The sequence below is a fragment of the Triturus cristatus genome, chromosome 5_2 (assembly GCF_964204655.1).
Source record: "Triturus cristatus chromosome 5_2, aTriCri1.1, whole genome shotgun sequence".
Taxonomy (NCBI): Eukaryota; Metazoa; Chordata; class Amphibia; order Caudata; family Salamandridae; genus Triturus; species Triturus cristatus.
Window position 1 is genome coordinate 918,110,625 of NC_140588.1, and position 26,267 is coordinate 918,136,891.

Genomic DNA, 26,267 nt, shown 5'->3' on the forward strand with positions numbered 1-26,267 from the left:
ACATGAGTCCTCACTGAAATTTAATCTGGGAGAATCTTTTACTAAAATGTTCAGGGCTCTCTACAGTGGTCCATCAGCTAACGCCAGATCTGGGGGCCTACTCTCATCAGAGTTTAACCTAAAGAGAGGTACAAGACAGGGCTGCCCCCTCTCCCCAACCATTTTCATCCTGAGCCTTGAACACCTTCTCCACTAGATTAGATCCAATCCCCACATTCACTGTGGCTCCTTCAATAAGTATACAGTGATGCTTGCAGCCTATGTCGATGATATTTTAATAATGACCAAAGAAGCTTCACAGTCTATTCCTACTCTACTCTAAACCATAGAAGAATATGCCTGAGTTTCAAATTATAAATTAAATAAAGACAAATTAGAAATCCTTGCCCTGAATAATCTGTGCTTTGCAAATACAGGCCTAACCTGGCAACTAATGTTTATTAAATACTTGGGCCTGGAGTTCAACTCAGACTTATTCGATTCCCTTTGCCACAACGAGAACCTAATGTTGAAGAAAAGCGAATCGCTCCTGAAGTGTTGGAATCCCAAATTTCTTACATGGTGAAAAATGATGATAACCCTCATAATCAACTACCTCATGAATATGCTTCCATTGGCTCTATTGGATTTCTCCAAAAAGTTGATAGATTATTAAACAAATTCTTATGGCAGAACAAACACACCAGAAGTTCTATGAAAAAACTTTGCATTCCTCTCCATCTTCAGGGTGTGAACCTGGCTGACTTCAGAAAATGCCAGACAGCTTTCCTCGCTGGTCAATGCTCCCTCTGGTTCTACCAACTGTTGGACTACACCCCTTCTTGGTTATCAATTGAGAGGGAACTAATGGGTGACCTCCACCCTATTTCCCTCCTAACCAGTGCCCCAAAACTCACTGCTTCTGGAAAATACATTCTTAACACCACCAAAAGAGCCCTCCTGAAAATAGATAAGCTTGTTGAGGTACCGATCTCTAAATCTAATATGATCTCCCTTTGGAATAATCCTAAAATTAGAATCCAAGGCGTGCCAGTCTTTTGGCCAAATTGGGCCTCTAAGGTATTCATTTCTTTAAAAATCTTGGATCTCTACAACTCCCAGCCTCTTTCTGAGAACTGTGATCTCACTTCGACCTACAGGACTTAGATCTATATGACTTCCTCAAACTTAAAGACAGTCTGTCTAAACTTAATCTTCCTCCTAGTGAGCCATCTCTACCCAATGCCATTATGACATTTAATAAGTCTGGGCACTTAGCCTCTAAGTTCTGTCTCCTCTTGAAACTGAAATCCCATAACCTAGTCTCGTGCACTCAGGCAAAATGGGACCCTCTGGGGCTCTCGCTCCAGAAACCTGGAACCTAATTTGGAAGTCAGTAGTCTCCCACAAAATCTCTCCATCTCTCTCCCAGGTGAAATTCTGGTTACTGCACAGAACCTTCTTGACACCGTACCATCTTCACAAGCTATCCCTCAGAGATAATCCATTGTGCTGGAATTGTAATAACTTGACAGATTACCTCCCCCACCTCCTCTTCCACTGTAGGGTAGTAACTCCATTCTGGCACTTGGTGTTCAACTTCATTCACACCCTATGTGGGGTCCAACTAGAAAAGAACTTCTTATCCCTGGTCCAAGGATTCCTGGATCCACAAATCGCCTCCTGTGGTGAGAGGCTCTTGATTGACATTCTCCTAACAGCTGCCTGCAAAACAGTACTTGCTAACTGGAAAAACACAGCAACCACCTCTTTCCGATCTTGGTTAAACTAGGTCTCCTTCTTGAGATGTGCTGAAAACATCTCCCTCCAAAACTCTCCATGGATAGTCGGCAATACCTCCATGTGGACATCCCTCGACAACTACTTTGCCTCTATCTAACCTCCTTAAAAACCTTTTGTGCGAGTAGCTGGATCTATTCCTTGCTGCCTATTGCATCATGCATGTATCTGCCCTGAGCAGGCATTCTATCTGTTCCTCAATTCTGGCTGACACTATCTTCCTCTATCTCTGTCTCTGTTCTATTTACCTGACTCATGCTATGCTATTCACTGCAAGATACCTGACACCATGTACCATGTATTTTATGTATGCTGATTCTCTCTTTACATCGCTTTTCACTCAATTGCCTACTGTTATCAGATTATTATTTGTTTAATTTTTATTATAATTTATACATACTGTTTTGTTGAGTGCAGGACTTTTATACTGTTCTGATTTGATGCTACCCGCCTGTAGTGCTAGAGGCACTCTTATGGTTTGACACCGCGTGATGACCTTTAACTACCATCATTTTAATTGACTTTGGTGATTTACTTTACCCTAGAATGAATGTACGTCCTGCATATGCCTTGTTTCTCTTGAAAAATTATTCTCATAGTTTTGAAGTGGGAGCTGTCACAGAATAGAACAGCCTTGCCAAGAACAGAACATGTGGGATGTGCATTTAAAAGCATGTGAGAGAGAGAGGGGTATAGAATGTACTTTATGGTCTCGAAGTGCAGTGTTATGAGCAGTGGTGCGCAAATGTGCATTGTGTTATACATTGGCAGATGAAGTATGAGATGCTGTAGGCAGTGGTGCACAAATGTGCTTTGTGTTGTACATTGGGAAGTATTATAAAGTTCTTACTATTTGCTTTGACATGGCCTCATGTCACTGTGAATTCTGACTCTGCCTTGCTTGAGCTTTTCTGCATGCACAGACAGGCCCCCAGAGTGTTTTCAAGTTGTTTGGGTTAATCACGTTCAAGGTTGTTTTGTGAGAGATTGTTTAATGTACCCTGGAAGGCATTCGTAAGCTTCGTTAAGATAAAGGCTGCAACATGTGAGAATGTAGTGGGAACGTGGGAACTCCTTCTGCCCTGGAATGCTTGCATGGAAGCTGGCCAGTTCCAGTAAGTTTCCGTGGCGCAGAGGGAAAGACTCTCAGACCTTCTAGTGTGTATTGAGACTATAAAGCTGAGGGTTGTTGATATACAAACCAAGATTTTGGAATCCGAATGGGAATGGACGCATCTTCTTTGGTACAGCGGAACCCTGGTTGCTGAGGCTCTTATCTCCGGCTGTAAATACCCCGGTCTGGAGTGGGCTAAGATGCAGTGTTTGCACCAGGTGAAGTGTTTGAGTTTTGAGTATTGCCATTATGATATGTGGCCAGCGGCTATGATCATTTGAGGTATTTTCTTAGTGATATGTGAGTGAGTCAGAGTGCACATCCAAAGTATTTATTGTATATATATTTCTGACTTCTTGCAGGAGGTCTAGTATTATTTGCTGGTAGTTTAATCATTATTATTATTCATGCAATTAACTGTTGCATTTACCAAGTGTGTTATTATTGCTTATCTATATATATATATATATATATATATATATATATATATATATATTCACTGAAAAAACCATAGGTTTCACACACGTTATAGTTAGGAATTAGCATTTAAAAAACCTTGCAAATTCAGTGAAAAAACCATAGGTTTCACACATGTTATAGTTAGCTGGACATTTTACTGATAAAAAACCAATGAAATTCCCCCGTTATAGTTAGTGCAGGCAACTATAACTCACGCGACCGCAATCCTCTGCTGATGCTAATACTGTATTTAGACACTTATTTGCCCATGTCTTCTTCCATTAAATTTTAGCTATACATATATTACAAATATTTTTTTTTCATAAAGACACATATGTCATCAGCAGAGGATTGCGGTCGCGTGAGTTATAGTTGCCTGCACTAACTATAACGGGGGAATTTCATTGGTTTTTTATCAGTAAAATGTCCAGCTAACTATAACATGTGCGAAACCTATGGTTTTTTCACTGAATTTGCAAGGTTTTTTAAATGCTAATTCCTAACTATAACGTGTGTGAAACCTATGGTTTTTTCAGTGAATTTGTACGTTTTTTTAAATGCTATGTTACTTTACGCCATTCGTGGCGTGCGCGCCCACTTAACGCAGTTCGTTCCGTGCGCGCACGGTGCGCTTCGCGCGCCGTGCGCCCACTTTACGCAGTTAGTGCCGTGCACGCACGGTGGGCACGCGGTGCGCTACGCGCACCGCGTGCCCACGTTACGCTGGATGGGCCATGTACGCACGATGCACTTTGCCCACCGTGCGCACATGGAGGACATATTATGCGCTTCGTTGTGAAAGGTAAGCTTTTGAATTTTCTGGTATATTATATGCCATGCACTAATGGTGTTCTTCGGCCACCATTTGCACACGGGGTGGGGAGAGTGTGGATAATTTTTTTTTTAAATATAATTTTTACCGTACACGTACGGTAAGCGTAATCGGCGATTTAAAAAAAAAAATTAAAAATGATTTTTTGGCCTTGGGGGTTCTTTGGGATACATGTATCAAGGCTAGGTGGTTAGGAGCTGTCTAAACAGTCCCTTTACATGTTTTTTGCCTTTGTTTTTCCTCCCCCCCTCAGAGTGCGAGAGAGAAAATGGCGGCCGCCGCTTCCTGGTTTCGAACGATTCGAATGTTTACTAAGATCTAACAGCCAATCAGAATCGCGCACGGCACCGTACGCGTACGGTAAGCTTACAGTAAGCGCACGGTAAGCGCACCGTAAGCTGGCTCAGATATATATATTGATTTAAATGCTATTTTCTTAGGAACTACTGAACAGATTTACACCAGACCTACAAAAGGCACTTCCTTGACCTGAGGACTACCTCTCTGCCAAATTTCAAGTAACTCTGTTCAGCCGTTCGGGCTGTAGCTGTGTCTAAAGGTCCTATGGAAAAATGCATGTGAAAAACGGGTTTTGGGACCCCCTTTTTTTCTCAGCCCCCGCTTGACGAATCCCCCCGAGACTTTCAGGGTAGGAGCGGAGCGTAGCGCCCCACCTATTTTGAGAATTTTGCGAGGATTCGTCGACCGGCGCAAAAGTTATACCAAATAGAATGTTGCGGATTTCCTATGGTAAGAGGGTCCTAACTATAACTACCTACTGGCGACCGCCAGTAGGTAATAGTAGGTAATATATATATATAAGATATGAAAATATAAACGATTACCTTTCAAAAGGAAGCGCATAAGATGTCCTCCATGTGCGCACGGTGCGCGAAGCGCATCTTGCGTACATGGCCCATCCAGCGTAACGTGGGCACGCGGTGCGCGCAGCGCACCGCGTGACCACCGTGCGTGCACGGCACTAACTGCGTAAAGTGGACGCGCGGTGCACGAAGCGCACCGCGTGCTCACTGTGCGCGCACGGAACGAACTGCGTTAACTGGGCACGCACGCCACGAATGGCGTAAAGTAACTTAGCATTTAAAAAAACGTACAAATTCACTGAAAAAACCATAGGTTTCACACACGTTATAGTTAGGAATTAGCATTTAAAAAACCTTGCAAATTCACTGAAAAAACCATAGGTTTCACACATGTTATAGTTAGCTGGACATTTTACTGATAAAAAACCAATGAAATTCCCCCGTTATAGTTAGTGCAGGCAACTATAACTCACGCGACCGCAATCCTCTGCTGATGCTAATACTGTATTTAGACACTTATTTGCCCATGTCTTCTTCCATTAAATTTTAGCTATACATATATTACAAATATTTTTTTTTCATAAAGACACATATGTCATCAGCAGAGGATTGCGGTCGCGTGAGTTATAGTTGCCTGCACTAACTATAACGGGGGAATTTCATTGGTTTTTTATCAGTAAAATGTCCAGCTAACTATAACATGTGTGAAACCTATGGTTTTTTCAGTGAATATATATATATATATATATATATATATATATATATACATTTGAATGTTGTTAATTTGGCATCTGGAAAGCCTTTCTGTTGGAGAGCATTGCATAAAAAAAAAACCAAGCCTTATTCTAAAAAGAGAGTCTTTTCATTTTGTAAAGTGAAACCTCTTTCTAGGTGTTGTGTTTTATGTCTTCTGCCTCTGGGTTTTTCGGCCATCATGTGGGAGTGGTAGTATTTTGAGCAGACCAGGCAAGACACCGCATTAGATTTATTTTATGTTCATGATTTCCTATGTTAACCGACTATCCCCGTTCCTCTATACCAGGTCTGGACACTTTAAGTATTCCTTTGTTGTTTCTACCTTCTCACTTCATTTACCTTTGAAAATGTTCAATAGAATCTTTTGAAATAAAAAAAGAGTTATACTGATTTAAAAGAAATGGAGTGGGCAGGTTCTTCTCTATCCTTGGATTGCCCAACCATGCACGGGCACCAACCATCTGCTGCACATTGCCTTTGGTAGTATGTAGAGGTGTGTTGACCCTTCGTCCAACCCACTGTAAGCAGTCAAATGCCATTGTATATGGCCTATGCCCTTCACTGTTGTGGTGATACACCAGACCCTTTTTGTAGGCTTTTTGGTAGCACAGGGAATGTTGCACTGGGTCCCTCAATACCAGGGGCCTGCACCCCAAATTGTGTTGGGGGTAATTTTGTAACTTTTTTTAAAGTACACCTTTCTAAAGGAAATATTTGAATCCAGTTGTGGCCAGCCAATCAGATTACAGGGTATGATGGTACCATGGTACCAAAATGGCCCATGGGTGGGAAAGCTTCGTAGGCAATCTAGTCCCATTTTTTAAATGTACAGTACCCTGGGACTTCCACAGATACTGCAGGACCAACAGTTCATATATACCTGACTTTTTAACCCCTTCAAGCCCACCAAACCCTTCTTTAAATGCAAATTCCTCAAAAATTGCTGAACAGATTTACACGTTTGAAAAAGAAGAGGAAAACACCAAATACATGATCAAAGTGTCTCTATTTTTCATGATATTGACATACAGTTCTAGCAATTGGATATATAGAGTACACATGCCCTTCTTTTGTAATACAGAATTGTATTTGGTGTTTTCCTCTTCTTTTTCAAACCAGTAATTTCCTTGGTAGGGTTGTATCCCAATTCCAGGGGCCCCGTCTTTTTTCCAGTATGAACAGATTTACACCACATCACAAAAAGCATGCTTTCAGAGTAAAGTTTTAGCTTTTTTCCAAATTATTATAATTATATATACACACATATTACCTACTGGCGGTCGCCAGTAGGTAGTTATATTTAGGACCTAGTTTCCATAGGATAAGCCTTTTTTATTTTCCCAATAACTTTGGCGCCGGATGACGAATCATCGTGAAATTTTCAAAACTAGTGGGGCGCTCTGGTCAGCTCCTGTCTTAAAAATTTCGGGGTGATTCAGCAAGCAGGGGCCGAGAAAAGAGGGGGGGTCCCAAAAACGTGTTTTCTCCATGGTAATTCCCATAGGAAACTTTAGACACGACTACAGCCCAAACTGCATAACGGAATTACACCAAATTTGGCAAAAAGGTAGTGCTTGGTTCAGAAAGTCACATTTTTTTAAAATGGTGTAAATCCGTTCAGTAGTTGTGGAGAAAATAAAAAAATAGAGGTAAAAAAATCAATTTCTCATAGGAAACTTTAGACATGGTTGCAGCCAAAACTGCTGAACGGAATTACACCATATTTGGCAAAAAGGTAGTGCTTGGTTCAGAAAGCGCCCTTTTTTTAAATGGTGTAAATCCGTTGAGTAGTTGCTGAGAAAATCAAAAAATAAAAGTTTCGATATCTATGGCCTCAGTGGAACCGCGCACCCTGCCGATCAGGAGTTCCATTTTAATTGGCTGTCAACACTTCAAACCAGGAAGTGTTGGCAGCCATCTTGTGCCTCGGTAGAACCGAGGCACAAGGAAGCAGGGAAACAAACGCAAAAAAAAAGAAAAGGGGCAGGGTAGAAACACCCTGACCCCATAGGCCTGCTCAGGAGGTCCCACAAGGACCCACAGGGCATGTTTGCACACATGTCACCTCAGGTCCCGTACCCTCCCTTCACCACTGTGCAAATGCACCCCCTGGCTCGTTGTAAGTTGGGGAATTAATTCCCCTTGAATACTGAGGGTCTCTGGGGGCCAACTAGCCCACCAGGTACTTCCAGTATGCGCCAGAGAGCTGCATTGCAGAGAGGTGTTCAGAGGCTACGCCCCTTTTTACACCTCTCTGCAACGCAGCTCTGTGGCCCTTACTGGAGGTGCCTCGTGGGCTAGTTGGACCCCAGGGACCCCCAGGATTCAAGGAGACTTAATCTCCCAACTTAAAACGTGCCACGGGCGCTTTTTCACAGTGGTGAAGGGAGGGGGCGGGGACTGAGGAGTCATGTGTGCAGACACGCCCTGTGGCACGTTTAAAGTTTGGGAATTAATTCCCTTTCAATCCTGAGTGCCCCTGGGGACAACTAGCCCACCAGGTGCTTCCAGTAAGTGCCACTGCGCTGCGTTGCAGAGAGGTGGTCCAGGCCATGCCCCTTTTTACACCTCTCTGCAACGCAGCTCTGTGGCGCTTACTGGAGGCACCTGGTAGGCTAGTTGGCCCCCAGGGGCCCTCAGGATTGAAGGGGACTTTATCCCTCAACTTAAAACGCACCACGGGGCGCATTTGCACAGTGGGAAGGGAGTGGGCGTGGCCTGAGGTGCCATGATTGCAAACACGCCCTGTGGCACATTTAAAGTTGGGGAATTAATTCCATTTCAATCCTGAGGGCCCCTGGGGGCCAACTAGCCCACCAGGTGCTTCCAGTAAGCGCCACTGCACTGTGTTGTAGAGAAGTGGTCCAGGCCATGCCCCTTTTTACACCTCTCAATGCAGCTCTGTGGCGCTTAGGTACCTGGTGGGCTAGTTGGACCCCAGGGACCCTTAGGATTCAAGGGGACTTAATCTCCCAACTTAAAATGGCCACAGGGCGTGTTTGCACACATGTCACCTCTGGCCCCCACCTCCCTTCACCACTGTGTAAACACGCCCGGTAGCGCGTTTTAAGAGGTAGTTTTAATCCCCCTGCCCTATTATGTACTAGGGCCTTACAGAGGAGGTCATGCTAATCACAGGTGTACCCCAACGCATAGTATTCACTAGTGTATGTAGGTGTTTTCACTGTATTCTAAGTGTCTTTTAGCATAGCACTGGCTCTAGGCCTGGTTAGTCAGAGTCAGTTACCGCCAGTATCCGTCTGAAAAAGTTGTGGGCACAGGACGATTTTTCAACAAGTCCTCTTTCTGCTCCTCTGTTGCTTCTTTCTGCACATGTCTTGCTTTTTCCTGCACTTTTCTTCGTCTTTGTGGACTTCTGTTGCTTCTTTCTGCATTTCTTTTGCTTCTATCTGTGCGATTCTTCTTCTTTCTTCACATGTCCTACCTCTGTAGACATAGTTAGAAACTAGCATTTAAAAAACCTTTGAAATTTACTCAAAAACCATAGGTTTCAGGCATGTTATAGTTAGAAATTAGCATGTAAAAAACCTTTGAAATTCATTGAAAAAACCATAGGTGTGTGAGTACCTCTATGGATGAGTGGTGGTGTGTGAGTGTCTATATAGGTGTATGAGTGTATATGATAGTCCTGTACTGAGTGACCATAAGTATGAATGACTGTACGGGTGAGTGAGTGGATGTGTATGTAAACCTAAGAATCAGTGAGTGGGTATGTAGTTATTGGTGATGGAGTGTCTATGGTTTTGAGAATGGCAGTCTGTAATTTAGAGTAGGTTTATCAAAGGTTATATTAGGGTTTGAGAAGATGTGTCTAATTATCACATGGATGATGTCATCAGTGATGTCATTTGAGATGTCATCTGTGATGTCATCAGTGATGTCACTGACCATGTCATGAGTGATGTAATATGTGACGTCATCAGCAGTGAATTGCGGGGGCGCGAGTTATAGTTAGCTGTACTAACTATAACGGGGAATTTCTATGGTTTTGTACGAGTGAAATGTCCAACTAACTATAACTTTCCCTAAAACCTATGTTTTTTTCAGTGAATTTCAAAGGTTTTTTAAATGCTAATTTCTAATTATAATGTGCCTGAAAAAATGTCACTGAAAAAACCATAGGTTTCAAACACGTTATAGTTAGGAATTAGCATTTAAAAAACCTTGCAAATTCACTTAAAAAACCATAGGTTTCACACATGTTATAGTTAGGTGGATATTTCACTCATAAAAAACCAATGAAATTCCCCCGTTATAGTTAGTTGAGATAACTATAACTCGTGCGCCCGCAATCTTCTGCTCATGACGTCACATATTACATCACTCATGACATGGTCAGTGGCATCACTCATGACATCACTGATGACATCATCCTTGTGATAGAGTGGCGGTCGCGCGAGTTATAGCTATAACTATCTACTACTGGCGACCGCCAGTAGATAATATATATATATATATATATATATATATATATATATATATTTTCACTGAAAAAAACATAGGTTTCAGGCACGTTATAGTTAGAAATTAGCATTTAAAATATATATGTATCAAACAACAACGAGGCATAGCGATGGGGGCCTGTTTCTCCCCCAGCTACGCATGCTTGCATGTTGGCTGGTGGGAGGAACAGGTCCTTAACATGGCACACCAGGCAACAGTTGAGTCACACATAGCTACATACTTGAGATACATAGATGATGTCTTTATATTGTGGAAAGGGAACGAGACAGAAGCCCATCAATTTATTGAAGACATCAATAAAAATACTATGAACCTAGACTTTACATCCCACATTCATAAGACACAAATTGAATTTTTGGATGTGTTAGTGCATATCAAGGAAGGTAAACTTGCTACTACATTATACAGAAAGCCAACATCAGGGAACATTATGCTACATGCTAAAAGTTCGCATCCCAGGCATCTAATTGCAAGTATCCCATATGGAGAAATCCTGAGACTCAAAAGGATCTGCAACAATGAGTCAGATTTCAATACATGCACTAACGAAATGATGGGAAGGTTAAAAGCTAGAGGGTACAGCGATAAAATCATAGGCGAGGCTATCAGTAAAGCCAGCACACGACCTAGACATAGTCTTTTCAAAAATGCCAACATTGAGACACAATGTGAATCAGATACAAGAGTATACAAGGTGGATACTCCAAGATTAATTACGACCTATTGCAATGAAGAACGTAAAATTAGAGCCATTGTCAAAAAACATTGGCCCATAGTGATGACTGACAATGTGCTCTGCAATAGGCTAACAGAAACTCCCATGATCACATTTAGAAGAGGCAAAACGATGGGATCCATTCTTGACAAAAGTTCCCCAGAGACCAGAAAAACTGTTGGCTGGTTACAGCCTAGTAACGGTTTTAGAAAATGTGCAACTTGCAGAGCCTGCAAATTTGGCTGCAATAAGACCCATTATTCTACTCCATTCAGTGAGTCCCCAATTCCAATCCATGGCCACTATAACTGCAAAACTGAGTATGCTGTATATGTCCTGACGTGCACCTGCGGCCTTAACTACATTGGGAGCACGAAGCTGCAGGTGCACGTCAGGATATTGCAGCATATTAGGGCCATTCTACATAGCGATCCGGCTTACCCGGTGGCACGGCATTTTAAGCGAACCCATGCTAATGATATTAACTGTCTCACATATTATGTTATCAACGCTGTCCCGAAGCCACGGAGGGGTGGAAATAGGGAGCGTCAGCTAAGACAGTTGGAAACTAGGATCATCCTGGAGTTCGACAGCAAGTGGCCTAACGGGTTGAATAACACAGAGGATATGCATAATTTTTTATGAATGGGTACATTAAATAAGAGAAGAAGAAGAAATGTTTAATATCAGTAATAAGATAAGATGATATTTTGTATTTGCAGTATAGGGCCACTCCATAAGATAAGAAAGAAAGTGGGAGAATAACATCACAATCTTGTCATGATCCAGGTTTTAACTCAATAATCATCAATAAGATTAATGTAGATTACACAGATGAAAAATATAAAATGTATGCTTGACAAAGAAAGAGAATACCTGTCGCCATACACATATATAAAAAAAAACATTTTAAAATGGTTTCTTTTCCCTAAATCCAAACCTTTTTCTAGTATAAAAAGAAAAAATGTTTTTTCTTTTATGTACAATCTTATATTATGTCTTTTAACAGTATATTTTAAGAATGGAATTTTACTGTTATCAATATTTATGATTGTTTACATATTTATTATACTGTAATTGGTTTTCCTTGGTACATTGTCTATTGCACTGTATATTGACATATTTTGCACATTTTGCACTATTTTGCACATTAATACCAATCAAATTTTTTTTTCCCTTGCTTCTATTGCACATATGCACTTTTTTCTGCTGTGGTAAAACTGGATTTATCCAGCAAATGAGCCCGTTTTTTTTTTAAGACTTGCTGCTATATTTTATGTTCTGATGGATTTATCCTGAAAGTATATTTATTACATAAAGATAAATGTAAAAGCAAAACATCCTCACAATGGACCCTGCATAATTCAGTGCATATCGCAAGTCTTTTTGTTATGTCTATTACCACGTGATGCAGAAGGGTGGAAGTAGGTGGACACTAAGCAAACACATAAAAATTGTAATGGCGATTTAGAACTCGCATGTGATCAAGGGCTCCTGAAGCCCGAAACGCGTCGTGCGTGGGTTGCAATTCGAAAATAAATAAATACTTTACCTGAAGTCCAGCGGGGTCTGAGTCTCCTTCCTCGCCGCCGCTGTGTGGAAGTAGTAGGAGTTGGAACTTTCGATATATATATATATATATATATATATATATATATATCCACACCAAACTCCTTCGCTGTCGGCAAGAAGCTGAGCACACACGGAGCTTTCAGAAACAGCGCTTTAATTAGAACACTCGGCATGACGCGTTTCGTTCTGGCGAACTTCCTCAGATGCCGTAGTATAGTGAACTGTTTGCCGCCCTCAGTTTAAAAACACAGTGATCCCTTGCGATTGGTGGGATACACTACGGGCACTGCTGCAGGGAAAATGTGGTCCGGACCCAACTGTGTGTTTCCGTGTGTAGCAGGCATCAGGCGTAGGTACTAGCCCAAGTGGGCGGTGTCTGCTACTTTTCCCCGCTTGCCAAAGTTCTTCTGGGGCGTGATGTTTATACAGGCTGCAGTTTCTCTGGCCCCTCACCTCACCGCTAGAGTCCCGGAACAGGATCGAAAGGCACCACCTAAGTAAGCGATCACCTCCTGCGAAGTCGCAGTCCATTGGTTTATGGCAACATTCACTGTTCCAGGTAAGCGGAGATCCAGCTCGTTCAAAAAGTTTTTGATACACCAAATTGCCACAAAATCTGCTGGGTCACTTGTAAGGTTGGCGCTCACTGGATGCTAGTGGCTGCACCCAAAACATCCACACCAAACTCCTTCGCTGTCGGCAAGAAGCTGAGCACACACGGGGCTTTCAGAAACAGCGCTTTAATTAGAACACTCGGCATGACGCGTTTCGTTCTGGCGAACTTCCTCAGATGCCGTAGTATAGTGAACTGTTTGCCGCCCTCAGTTTAAAAACACAGTGATCCCTTGCGATTGGTGGGATACACTACGGGCACTGCTGCAGGGAAAATGTGGTCCGGACCCAACTGTGTGTTTCCGTGTGTAGCAGGCATCAGGCGTAGGTACTAGCCCAAGTACATATATATGTTGGGGGTCACCTGTAGGTAGTTATATTTAGCACCTAGTTTCCATAGGAAAAGCATTTATTGATTTGCCTATAACTCTGGTGTTGTTTGACCAATCTTCATGAAATTTCCCCAAAAAAGGTATCAAAGTAGGTCCTATGTTGTCATGGAAAGTTTGTGGGTGATTCGTGCAGTGGGCACAGAGAAATAGGGGAGCAAAAAAAGGGTGCATTTGTAATGTTAATTCCCATAGGAGCGCTTTGTTGAACCTAAATCCTGAACCACTGTACAGAATTACACCAAATTGGGCCAAAAGGTAGATGTTGTTATGCAGATTGTGCTTTTTGTTATTTGGTGCAAATCTGTCCAGTAGTTTTTGAGAATTTTAAGCTAAAACGTATAGATATATCTCTGGCTGCAGATATTTCGCGATGGTTGCGCAATGAATCGCAAATGCGCGCGCCAACGGGAATGCTCTGATTGGCTGAACAGAAAGTTGCAGCCATCATTTTATCATCTGGAAATAGTTCCTAGGGTTGAAAATTTGTGTGGTCATAAGTGGTCAGGGTGGAGATACTCTGACCCCATGTTTTAGAAATGAGTGTGTTAGTGACACATGTTATGTGTCCAAAATAGATTTTTTTTAATCGTGAATACACGGTGACCACTAGCATGGCATCCATGTACTGCCACAGGGATTGCATGACTATCTCGAATATCGGGGGAAATATTAAAATATATATATTTGTATGTGTACACACTCACTGGTCACTGTCACAGACCTATGTATCTACTCACATATCTACTCACACACTCATAACACCCACTCACAACCCCCTCACACACTTATACATCCAGTCACATACCCACTCAGATACTCATGTACCCACTCACATACCCATTCAGGTTCTTATGCACCCACTTGCAGACTCACTCAGAAAGTGATGCACCCATGTACGGACCCACTCAGAGACCCATGCACCTTCTTAGAGAGTCATAAACTCATGTGTACAGTTTAATATCCACTTAAAGACTCTTGCACCCACTCACAGACACACCTGGACACTCATGCACCCACTCAGAGACCTACTCAGACACTCATGCACCCACTTACAGACTCACTCAGAGGTTCCGGCCCCTCATGTACAGACCCACTCAGAGATTCATTCACTCACTTTCAGAGCCACTCAGAGATCCACTGAGACTCTCCTACACCCACTCACATACCCATACAGTCAATCCCACACTCGGTCACAGATTCTCTCAGAGACGTATGGACTTAGTCAGTCACTCATACACTCCGAAACCCACACACCCACTCACAAACTCAATCAGATATACATGCACCCACTCACTCAACCAGTCAAGGCCCATGCATCCACTCACAGACCCATCCAGACACTCACCCTTCCAGTCACAGACCCACTCAGACATGCATGCATGCACCCATTCACTCACCCACTCCAAGACATGCTCTCACTCACAGACCCATTGAGATACCCATACAACCACTCACAGATCCACTCACTTATACATCACTCATGGACCTACTCAGACACTCACACACCAATACAGTCACTCTCACAGCCACTCATAGCCCCACTGAGACTCATGCACTCACTCACAGATCCACTCAGATACTCATGCACCCAGTCACCCACCCACCCAGACTCCCACTTAGATACTGATGTATCCACTCACAGATCCAGTCAGACAGTTATATACTTAATTACAATTGCACAAAGGCACTCATGCCCATAACCAGATTGAGTGAAAGACTTATGCAACCAATCACAGACCAATTGTGAAACCGATGCACCCACTCATAGATTTACTGAGGCAGTCAAGCATTTTGTTACTGAAGTATTGTTAGACTAATGCACCATCTCACAGATCCTCTCAAGTATTTATACAGTGAATGAGAGACTTAGCGATACAGTGATGCAGTGATACATGCAGTCATGGATTACATAAAAAAAAGTTATGCACTGTGTTATAAAGGTATTAAGGGAGTTGTATGTGCTATTCTACATTCATTTAGATAATAATGTGTTTAATGTGTGCATTACAATAATTTTGCGGTTATAAGCTTTGAATGCGGTGGCGGCTTTTGAATATCTGCATTTGTTTTGTCATTTTGCGACGCACAGCGTTACTGCAAAAACGGAAAATAGTCTTTGAAGACGAGTTTTCTGGAAACTCACTATGAAAATATGAGTTTTAAAAGTACAGTTATAAAATGCTCTAATGGCAAGTATTCTGTAGAATTTGTCTATATGTAAGTTTTTACACATTGTACAAGCAACGCGTTCTTCACGACTACCAATGGCACTGCAATGACATCGCTAGTCGCGAATTTAATTTGTTTTGTAAAGGTGGTCTTCTCCTAAATTGATCACAGAAAGAAAACTTAATACAATATCTTACTAAATATTTAGACTCAAACTTCAGATAAAAAATGTCTTTAAGTGTATTTTTCCGTATGTGAAATATATTTACTGATCGCAGATTCTCCACAATAAATGCGACAATGTTGGGCTGACTCAAAAAAATTGTTAAAAATAAAACCAGTTATTAATGTACTTTCTGATAAGCACAGGCCAAATCAAAAAATTAGTGGAATATAGTATAGATATAATATACAATATACAATGATAGAAAGAAAATACGAAAATCTTAGAGGCTCACTTAAAAAAAACATGGACGTTACAATTAAGAAATCCAATTTTAAAAAACTTAGACATTCACTGAAAAAAAAAAAAAGGTTACAGGGACGTTATAGTTAGGAAATATCATATAAAAAACATAGGACCCGATTCACAGAATTAACTTAAGACAAAATCCTAAAGTTACTACTTTTGGTATTCACAGAATGCACTTACTACTTTTGGTATTCACAGAATGCACTTACTACTTTTGGGTATTCACAGAATGGATTTACGACTACTAACTTTACGTCCGCACTCGGGCCGGAAATTCCGGCCTGGAGGCGGAGCTTCCGGCCTGGAGGTGGAGCTTCCGGGCTGGAGGCGGGGCTTCCGGGCCGGAGGCGGTGCTTCCGGGCCGGAGGTGGGGATTCCGGCCAGTGGCGGAGATTTAGCCATGGCCAAAATCTCCACCTCTGGGCCGGAAGCTCCACCTCTGGGCCGGAAGCTCCGCCTCCGGGCCGGAAGCCCCGCCTCTGGGCCGGAAGCTCCGCCTCCGGACTGAAATTTCCGGCCCGAGTGCGGACGTAAAGTTAGTAGTCGTAAATCCATTCTGTGAATACCAAAAGTAGTAAATGCATTCTCTAAATACCAAAAGCAGTAAGTACATTCTTTGAATACCAAAATGGTAGTAAGTTTAGGATTTTGCCTTAAGTTAGTTCTGTGAATCGGGCCCATAGAAATTCACTGAAGAAAAACAAAAGTTACAGTGACGTTATAGTTAGGCTGATATTTCACTTGTACAAAACCAGAGAAATTCAGCATTTAGAGTTAGCTCAGCTAACTATAGGTTGCGCTCCGCAATGGACTGCTTATGACCTCACATATTTCATAACTCATGATATGTCAGTGACATCACTCATGGCATCACTGATGACCGCCAGGAGGTGATATATAAATAGTCACCAGTAGGTAGGTATAGTTAGGTACTTAGGATCAAAGTTTGCATAGAAAAAGCGTTTTTTGTTTTGCCAATAACTTTGGCACTACTTGACTAATCTTCACAATCTTTTCACAAAACTTCCCTTCTTTGGTTTAGCTGCTGTGTTGTAAGTTGCGGTGTGATCTCTCAATTGGGTGTTGAGAAAAAAGGGTGGTCCCAAAACTTGTTTTCCCCATGTATGTGATTTTTCATTTTTTTAACACGACTGCAGCCCGAACCATTGAACAGAATTACACCACATTTGGCAGAAAGCTAGATGTTGGTCCAGAAGGTTTGCTTTTTGTGATTTGGTGTAAATATAAGTTAACAAATATAGATATCTCGGAGCCCAAGCGCTTACTGAAACCTCACAGAAATTTGATTGGCTGCTATAACTTCAACCAGGAATTGCTGCCAGCCATCTTGGGACTATGTTGAACAGAGTGCCACGAAACACCTAAGAAGAAGGAAAGGGGCAGAGTAAGATCAGTGATGCCATCAGTGATGTCAAAGACCATGTCATGAGTGAAGTAATATGTGAGGTCAAAAGCACTGTATTGCTGGGGCACAAGTAATAGTTAACTCATCTAATTATAACCACTGAATATCATTGGTTTTCTATGAGTTAAACCTGAACCAAACAATATTGTTCCTATAACCTTTGTTTGTTTCAGTGAATTTTTAAGGTTTTTTAAATTCCCTTTCCTAACTATAACATCCCTGTGACCTTTGTATTTTTAGGTAATTATGTATATATTACATGTTGGCGGTCACCAGCAGGTAGTGATAGGTAGGACCTTGTTTCTATTCAAAAAGCGTTTTTTCTTTTGCCAATATCTTTGGCTCCATTTGACGAATCTTCGTGAATTTTTAAAACTAATGGGGTACTTAGGTCAACTGCTGCCTTGAAAGGTTTGGGGAGATTCGTGAAGTGAGGGCCGAGAAAAAAGGGTGTCCTAAAATGCATTTTCTCCATGCTCATTTCCATGAGAAACTGGTGATGCAGCTACAGCCCAAACTGTTACATGAAATTACACCAAATTTGGCTGAAAGGTAGCTCTTGGTGCAGAGAGCACTCTTTCTGTTAAATGGTATAAATCCGTTCGGTAGTTTTTAAGAAAATTAAATATTTACAGATATACAACTGGGGAGGCGGAGGATCTCGAGCCTTGCAATCTGATTGGCTGCCAACAGTTCCAAGCAGGAAGTGTTGGCAGCCATCTTGTGACTCGGTTGAACTGAGTCACAAGAAAAAAGGTGAACAAATGTAAAAAGGGGGCAGGGTAGAAACACCCTGACCCACTAAGCCTGCTCAGGGGGTTCCACAGGGACTCTGAGGGCCAAAAAAGCATATTTTTTACAATTATCGTCAGGATTCACATAGGGTCCGCGAATCCGGCATAAAACAAAATAAATATGAAAGGCTGGCTGCCGGCCTTCATTTTCTTAAAGCTGCCAGATGGACCAGGTCCTGGGGGCAATGTCAGAATTTGAAGTGGAGGGTCCTCCCTGGGCAGATATTCAATAAATGCGGTGGAGCACGTGGCACCCCTGCAGCCCCAGGGCTTCAATGATTAAGTTTGGGGGGGCCACGTGGTCCCCCACAGCTCCGGGAACCATCACCTCTCCGGTGCCATCTATAAAATTGAAGTGTGGGGGGTTTGAGCCCTGGGGACCACCACCTCCCTGGGCATACATTAATTAAAATGTGGGGTTCCCTTGTGGACCCCTGGGGACTACCATCTCCACAGGGCTATGTACAAGATAGGAGGGGGCTGTGTGGCCCCCCCTCATGAAGCCCTTCATGGCCCTGGGGACTGCCATCCCCATGCCGGCTCCAGCAATGTCCTGGAGTTCCCACCCCTGGGACATTGCAGTTTGCCTCCCGCCATCCCATAGTAAACTTCTGCTTTGCTTCATGCAAGCGAGAGCAGGAAAACTGCTCTTGCTTCCATGAAGCTAAGCAGAATTGCTTTTGGGCAAAGGGAGCTGCATGTCAGAAGCTCCCTTTGCCCAAAAGCAATGCCGGCTCCCGCAGGAGGCAAAGAGCCGGAAGGGACCGTCGTGGCATTGGGACTCCCCTGTGGTCCCCAACATGAGGCCAAGCCCCATTGGATGTGTTCCCAGGGGCCAAAATGGGCACGGGTAGGGGGGCTGCGAAGGCCCCACTACCGATTAAAAAAAAAAAAAAAAAGAGAGAGAAAATAAAGGATAGGCCATGCCCAGGGGGATGGGGTCCCCGGGGCTATATCGGCCTCAGGAGGGATGCCGCACGACCCCCTACAAAAATGTTGTATATAATAAATAGAAAGCATGCTTTGGGGGAAGGGGTCCTCGGGCCGAAATCGGCCTATGGATTTGGGGGGCATTAAATATTTTTTTTCCTCTCGTGGTAGGAGTCACAACCCTGTCGCAACTCTCAGCACGGGCCCCCAGTATAATGTTGCGGTGGATTTGCTTTTCCACCTTAAATAAATAATTAAATAGTATACAATTCAGAAGGTAGTGTTGCAGTTGTGAACTTTTTTATAGAGCTAGTGAGATTGAGGTTACTAATCACATTAAAATTGATTGAGTTAAAAATAATATACAAAATATAAATTAATAGTTAAACATGAAAAGTAAAACGTATTGTGGAAAATATTTATAAAGAGTGTATATGTTAAAAAATATATGATTCACTGTTGAGTTATAGGGTGGCTCTAACAAGAGCCGTTGTGTTTATTATGACTTTGTTGAAGATACATGTAAGTGCGGATGCACAGCTTAAGGTTGTTGAGAAACACTCTGTTCCCTTCATCTGTGAAGTGAACTCCATCACTTCTGTAGATGTCATGCATATCAAAACGTAGATTGTTGGTATAGATGGAGCCCATTCTATGGTCTCTGAGGTAAGCAGAAACAGCTTTATTGACATTCTTTCTGGCTTTCTAAATCTGTGGACAGAATTGATTTGACCACTTCCATTTCTGTCTTTGGCATATGCTAGAGTATACAAAGACAGTTTGAGGGAAAAGCAACATAAGTTGTGCAAAGGTATCCTTCATCATGATATCCAGCCCTACCCCAGTCAATGTGCCTAGGTCACTGCCACTACAGTGCACAATCATGATGTGAGGGGGTTGGAGATGCCAAAGGGTTCTAACCAAAGGCAGCAATTGGTGCCACTTTAACCCTCTTAATGCAAACCATTTAATATCCACATTTTGCAACCGTAACTCTTTGTCAATACCTCTGTGTTCGGCATACCATTTGTCCCAGAACACATAGCTGTGGCCTACAATCCATACTGTAAGCATTTTGAAGGGATGTGTAGAAGGAATCAAAAGACATCTCTAGCTGAGTAAGTTGGTTGGTGGAATGAGAGGGATCTAAAATGATGGAGATGGTGCTGTTTTACAAACAGCAGATAACTGATTGGTTGGTCATAAACATTGTGCACTTAAAGAATAGGATGCATGTTACATTCCTGAACAAGCATGTTTCTGACTGGTTATTGAAAAATGTTTGAAAGGTACAGTAGATTGGATAAGGTGATATTTTGCAAAAGTCAACCACAACTGCTATTTGCATTTGTAAGCTAGCGTGCTGAACTTTAAAATATGGTGAACTTGCGCCCTTCTGGTACAGTTGAATGTTGCAGAAAGTGTTACTATGGAAACTAGGATTAAACAAAATGGGGAAAGGTTTGAAACTTAACTGTGGTTTTAAAATGTGAAATGCTAACTTATAAGTGATATGGTGCTAAAGTAAGTTTTCCCAAATCAGTACTATGTTTAGAAGTGGTGTATTTTTAAAACATCAATCAATCGATCACACTCTACTCACCTGTGAGGGTCTCAAGGCGTTGGGGGTGGTTTGCAGATCCGTTCAGACAAAGAGCCAGATCTTGAGAGTCTTCCTGAAGGTGTTCAAGGAGGGGTGTGTCTGATGTCTACTGGTAGCTCGTTCCAGATTGTGGCTGCGATGTGGGAGATGTGCTCTTCCACCTGCTCTGGCTCTGTGGATGCGAGAGGTTTCAGCCAGTGTGAGGTTTGAAGATCAGAGGTTTCTTTTGGGTACGTGAAAATGTATTCTGTCATTGAGGTATTTGGGTCCGGTGTTGTGTAGGCATTTATAGGCATGGGTGAGGATTTTGAAGGTTATTCTCTTCTCCACGGGGAGCCAGTGGAGTCTCTGCAGGTGTTGGCTGATGTGTTCGAGCCGGGGGATGCCTAGGACAAGTCTGGCCGCGGTGTTCTGTATTGTTTGGCGTTTTCGGAGTAGGGACTTGTTTATGCCGGCGTAGAGAGCATTTCCGTAATCCAGTCTGCTGGTGATGAGTGCGTGGCTGACTGACTTCTTGGACTCCGGAAGGATCCATTTGAAGGTCTTGCAAAGCATGCGTAGGATGTTGAAGCAGCTGGAGATGACGGAGTTGACCTGTCTGTTCATGGCGAGGGTTGAGTCAAGTATAATGCCAAGGTTTTTGGTGTGGTCCGAGGGGGTCGGTGGGCTTCGGAGGCCAGTGGGCCACCAGGTGTTGTCCCATGCTGAAGGGGTGGTTCCAAGGACGAGGAATTCTGTCTTCTCTGCGTTGAGTTTTAGACAGCTGTTGGTCATCCAGACTGCCACATCTTGCATTCCTTTCTGGAAGTTGAGTTTTGTGGTGGAGGGGTCTCTGGTGAGGGAGAGGATGTGCTGGGTGTCGTCCGCGTAGAATACGATGTTGAGGCCGTGTTGCCGGATGAAGGCTGCGAGGGGGGCTATGTAAGTGTTGAAGCGGGTCGGGCTCGGAGATGACCCCTGTGGTACTCTGCAGCTGATATCCGTGGGGGCTGAGAGGAAGGGTGGTAGTCTGATCCTTTGGCTTCTTCCGGTGAGGAACGATCAGATCCAGTCCAGGGCTGTTCCCTGTATGCCTGTGTCTTGTAGTCTGGAGATTAGTGTGCGATGAGAGACGGTGTTGAAGGCTGCAGATAGGTCGAGGAGGATGAGGGCTGTGGAGTGGCCTTGGTCCAGGATGGAGCAGACATTGTCTGTGGTGGCTAGTCGGACAGTCTCTGTGCTGTGGTTGCTTCGAAATCCGCACTGGGATGGGTCAAGGACGTTGATCTCTTCGTTGTATCGTGTCAGTTTCCTGTTGACTGTTTTCTCTGCTACTTTGACTGCGAAGGGGAGGAGCGAGATGGGCCGGTAGTTCTTGAGGTTGGTGGGGTTGGCTGTGGGCTTCTTGAGCAGAGGTCTGACTTCTGCACACTTCCAGTCGTCTGGGAAGGTGCCTGTTGTGAAGGTGGTGTTGATGGTGTGTTGCAGTTCAGGTGCAATGGCATCCGTGGCTTTGTGGTAGGTGTGCGGGGGCAGGGGTCAGTGGGGGCCCCCCGAGTGGATGCTTTTCATGGTTGACGTGGTATCTTCGGTCTTGATCGGGGTCCAGTTGAGGATGGTGGGCTGGCAGGAGTTTCGTGCGGGGGGGAGTTCGGCTGTGGCGTCTTGCAGGTGGTTGATGAAATTATCGTAGAGTGTTCTGATCTTGAGGTGGAAGTAGGTTTCCAGCTTGTCGCAGAGGTTTTGGGATGGGGTGATGTCTGTGGCTTCACTGCGTGGGTTGGTGAATTCCTGGATGACACTGAAAAGTCCTTTGTATTGGCGGAGTTGGCAAGCATTTTGTTGTACATGAAGTTCCTTTTGGTAGTTCTGATTTGGTCTTGGTATTCGGTCCTGGCGTCCTTGTTGGTGGAGTAGTTGTTGGTTGTCTTGGAGTTCCTCCAGTTCTTCTTGCGTCATCTGCAGTTGTGCCTGGCTTCTTAGAGATTGGTGGTGAGCCAGGCGGCTTTCCTGGGGTGCTATTTGCCGGGGTTGCGTAGTGGGGCGAGCTAGTCAGCGCAGTTGGAGAGCCAGGTGTTGAGGTCTCTGGCTGCAATGTTTGTGTCGGGTGCCCTGGGGTGGTTGTCTCGGGTGGTGTTCAGTTGTTCATTGGTAATCTTGCCCCAGTTCCTTTGTGGAGGGCGGGTGTGAGAAAGTGCCATTTTTCTTGCATGGTATGCCCCCACTTTTTGCTGAATTGCTGATGTACTTTGACTGAGTGTGCCCTGGGCTCCTGCCAATCAGGTGCCCAGGGCCTGTGTTCCTTCCTTCCCTAAAACTGCATTGAAGCCTAAACCCAATTGGCATCTCTGGCCACATGTCAGCCCCTGGTAAATGGTACCCTAGGTACCCAGGGCCCTGTGACCAGAGAAGGCCCCTAAGGGCTGCAGCACTTATTGTGCCACTCTTAGAGGCCCTGTACCCTGACACACACACACTGCCTTTGCAGGCTGAGTGTCTTGGTGCAGAACATAACAGAGAGTCGACATGGCACACATTCCTTTGTGCCATGCCCACAAACACACTGTACTGGCATACCTCAGTCACCCCTCTAGCTGGGTGCACTATGCCAGTGGTGTGGGTACAGGTGCATGAGCCCCATACCCCTACTGTACCCAGGTCCATTCCTGGGCACTGTAAGTGCAGTGCTGCCATCAAGAGTATAAGGGGCTGGGAGGTTGTCATTAAGAACTCCACAGCACCATGATGGCTACACTGAAGACTGAGAAGTTTGGTATCAAACTTCTCAGCACATTAAACCCACACTGATGCCAGTGTGGGATTTATAGTAAAATGCATGACAGAGGGCAACTTAGAGTTGCCCCTGAAACTAACCAACAACCTGTGTCCTTACTGAGAGGTTGCATAGGGTGCCACCCAGCAGACAGGTAGCTGGCCCCCTGGGTAGAGAGCCATCCGCTCTCATGGGCCTGCAACAATCCACATCCTGGTGCGAGATGCCACGCCTCCTCCCCCAGGATGGGCAGGGGAAGTTTCAAAGGCATGCCGCCTTTGTGAGCCTCTCCAGACCACTTGCTGTACTCAGCAACAGGTCCCCACTGGTTCTGACCCCCACTCTGGTGGAAAAACTGGTGGGAAAACCCAAGGGAGGAAAGGGGGTGTGCCAGCCTCTGCCAACCCCACCCCTCAGGTGGGGGAGGCGAGGTAAAGCACAAATCCAGGCTCTCACCATCTTGAGGATGGGGAGCCCTACCAATTCAGGACTAGGCTCCTGCCCCCCTCCCACTGGAGAGTGGCAGGATAGGGGGTGTACCCACCCCAGGCAAGGGACCCATAGGTCCCTGACCTTTCCCTACCTGTAACACCCCTAAATTTAGTATTTAGGGGCACCCTGAACATTCCTTCCTCAGATCCCGATTCCGAAACAAGAAGAAGAACAAGAAGAAAGAAGACCTGCCGTGCAGCTGCTACCAAGAGGACGACACCAACTGACTTGGCCCCAGCCCTACAGGCCTGTTGACCCTCGAACCTGCTCCTGCTAAACCCCGGAGTCTCCAGTGGTCAGCAACCTCGAAAACCCTGGATGACCTGACTGCCTTGCTCATCTAAAGACTGGGACTTCCACGAGCAGTGGTCCTGCTCAAACAAGCAACAACCCCTGGTGCCAGCCAGGAACCGCAAATCCAGCACACTCTGCACCCGCCGAGCCCGGCCTGTGCCTGAGTGAACAAAGACCACGAGGACGTCCCCCCGGTGACTGTGACCAAGAATCCAGCAGCCAAGGACCCTCCTCGACACTCCTGATGATGCCTGCAGCCGTACAACCAGGGACCCCCCCAACCGCGACCAGCAGAGGGTAAGATTTCCCTGACGCCAAAAGACACCCCTGCACCCGGAGCCCTGTGGCCCCCTGTGCCCAACTCCTGGGTGCCTACCTAATCTACAGCTCCCCAACTTACCTCTCGAAGTGGTGGTCGCACCTGAAGAACCTCCGTCCCCGAGCTTGCAGCTTTTGTTCATCTTGCAGCTTTCCCATTGAAATACATTGAGCGCCCGACGGCTCAAAAGCACCCTGCACCCAGCCGCCCGAGTGCCCCTGGAAGTGCAGCATCTGTCCTATTCTACTTCCCCACTTGCCCTGTGTAAGTGACCAGGAGCTCAGCTCCCACAGCCACGTGGTCTGCCTGCTAGCAGCCACCAACCAAAAGCACCCCTACCTGCCATTGGCTAACATTGGGCCTACTCTCCCTTCACCCGGCTGCCCCTGTGCCGCTGAGGGTGTAGCAACTGTACCTACCTGACCCTGGGAGACCCCTGAGTCTATCCCCAGAACCTTAACTTTGCCAGTCAAGTACTTACCTGAAAGCCGATAACTCACATTTTCTCCATAGGGTAACATTGACTGGCTTTCACTTGGAATTTCTTCTAAGTGTCGAGTTTTGAAACTTTGAAATATTCACTAAAAATCACCCGATCAACGAGAACGAAATTACTCACCCGTTATCAGGAGAGATCCAAGTGCTGGATCTTTGTGCCGAGCACTGACCCTACAAAGCAATTACAACTGTGATTTTCTGATAACCAAACTTTCCTCCATAGGATACCATTGCCTGGTTTTTGCCAGAAATTCTTCTAAGTGTCGATTTTTGAAACATACAAATATTCCTTAAAAATTGCCTGTGTAATAAAAACGATTTCTTTCAACTGTTTACAGGAGATGCACCAGGGCTGAATCCAGGATCCAGCCCTGAGTAAGTAAATCCTATGCAAAGTAATTTATATTGCCTTTACTTAAAAATTCCCATTGAACTCAATCTTATAATTGTGTTTAACTTGTGTTACCTATTGCAACAACTGTAACTATTGCATTTAAAAGTCTATTGCTTATTGAAAGTATTTAACTAAAGCATCTCATTCTGAGAAAGTATTTTGATACCTACTTGTGGTTCTAAAATAAAACAACTATATATTTTTATATACAAAACAATTGGCCTAGAGTTCAGTTCTTGAGTGTGTGAGACCATTTGCTGACTTAGTGTGTACAACAAATGCTTTACACTGTCCTCTGATACTGCCTTACTGCTCTACCAAGCTACCACTTTAGAGAGTAAGGTTATATCTAACTTTAACCTCTGCCAAACCTCTGGGGACTGTGGACTCTGTGCACACTGAACCTTACTTTGGTGCAGTATATACAGAGCCACTTTCTTACAGCAGGCCTGCTTTTGGTGCCTTGGGTCTGTAGACGGTGAAGTGTACGCAGTGGTGGTCGGTCCATGGTGGTTGCGTTGTGTGGCTGAAGTGGACACTGTTACCTGCAGCGAAGATGGGATCAAGGGTGTGTTCTGCTCTGT

General features: G+C 44.2%; 1 protein-coding gene across 11 annotated transcripts in view; it reads left to right on the forward strand.

Annotated features, from left to right (window-relative positions):
• LOC146829432 (uncharacterized) overlaps positions 1 to 26,267 on the forward strand; it is an 83,512-nt gene that overhangs the window by 27,518 nt on the left and 29,727 nt on the right. The window lies entirely within an intron of this gene.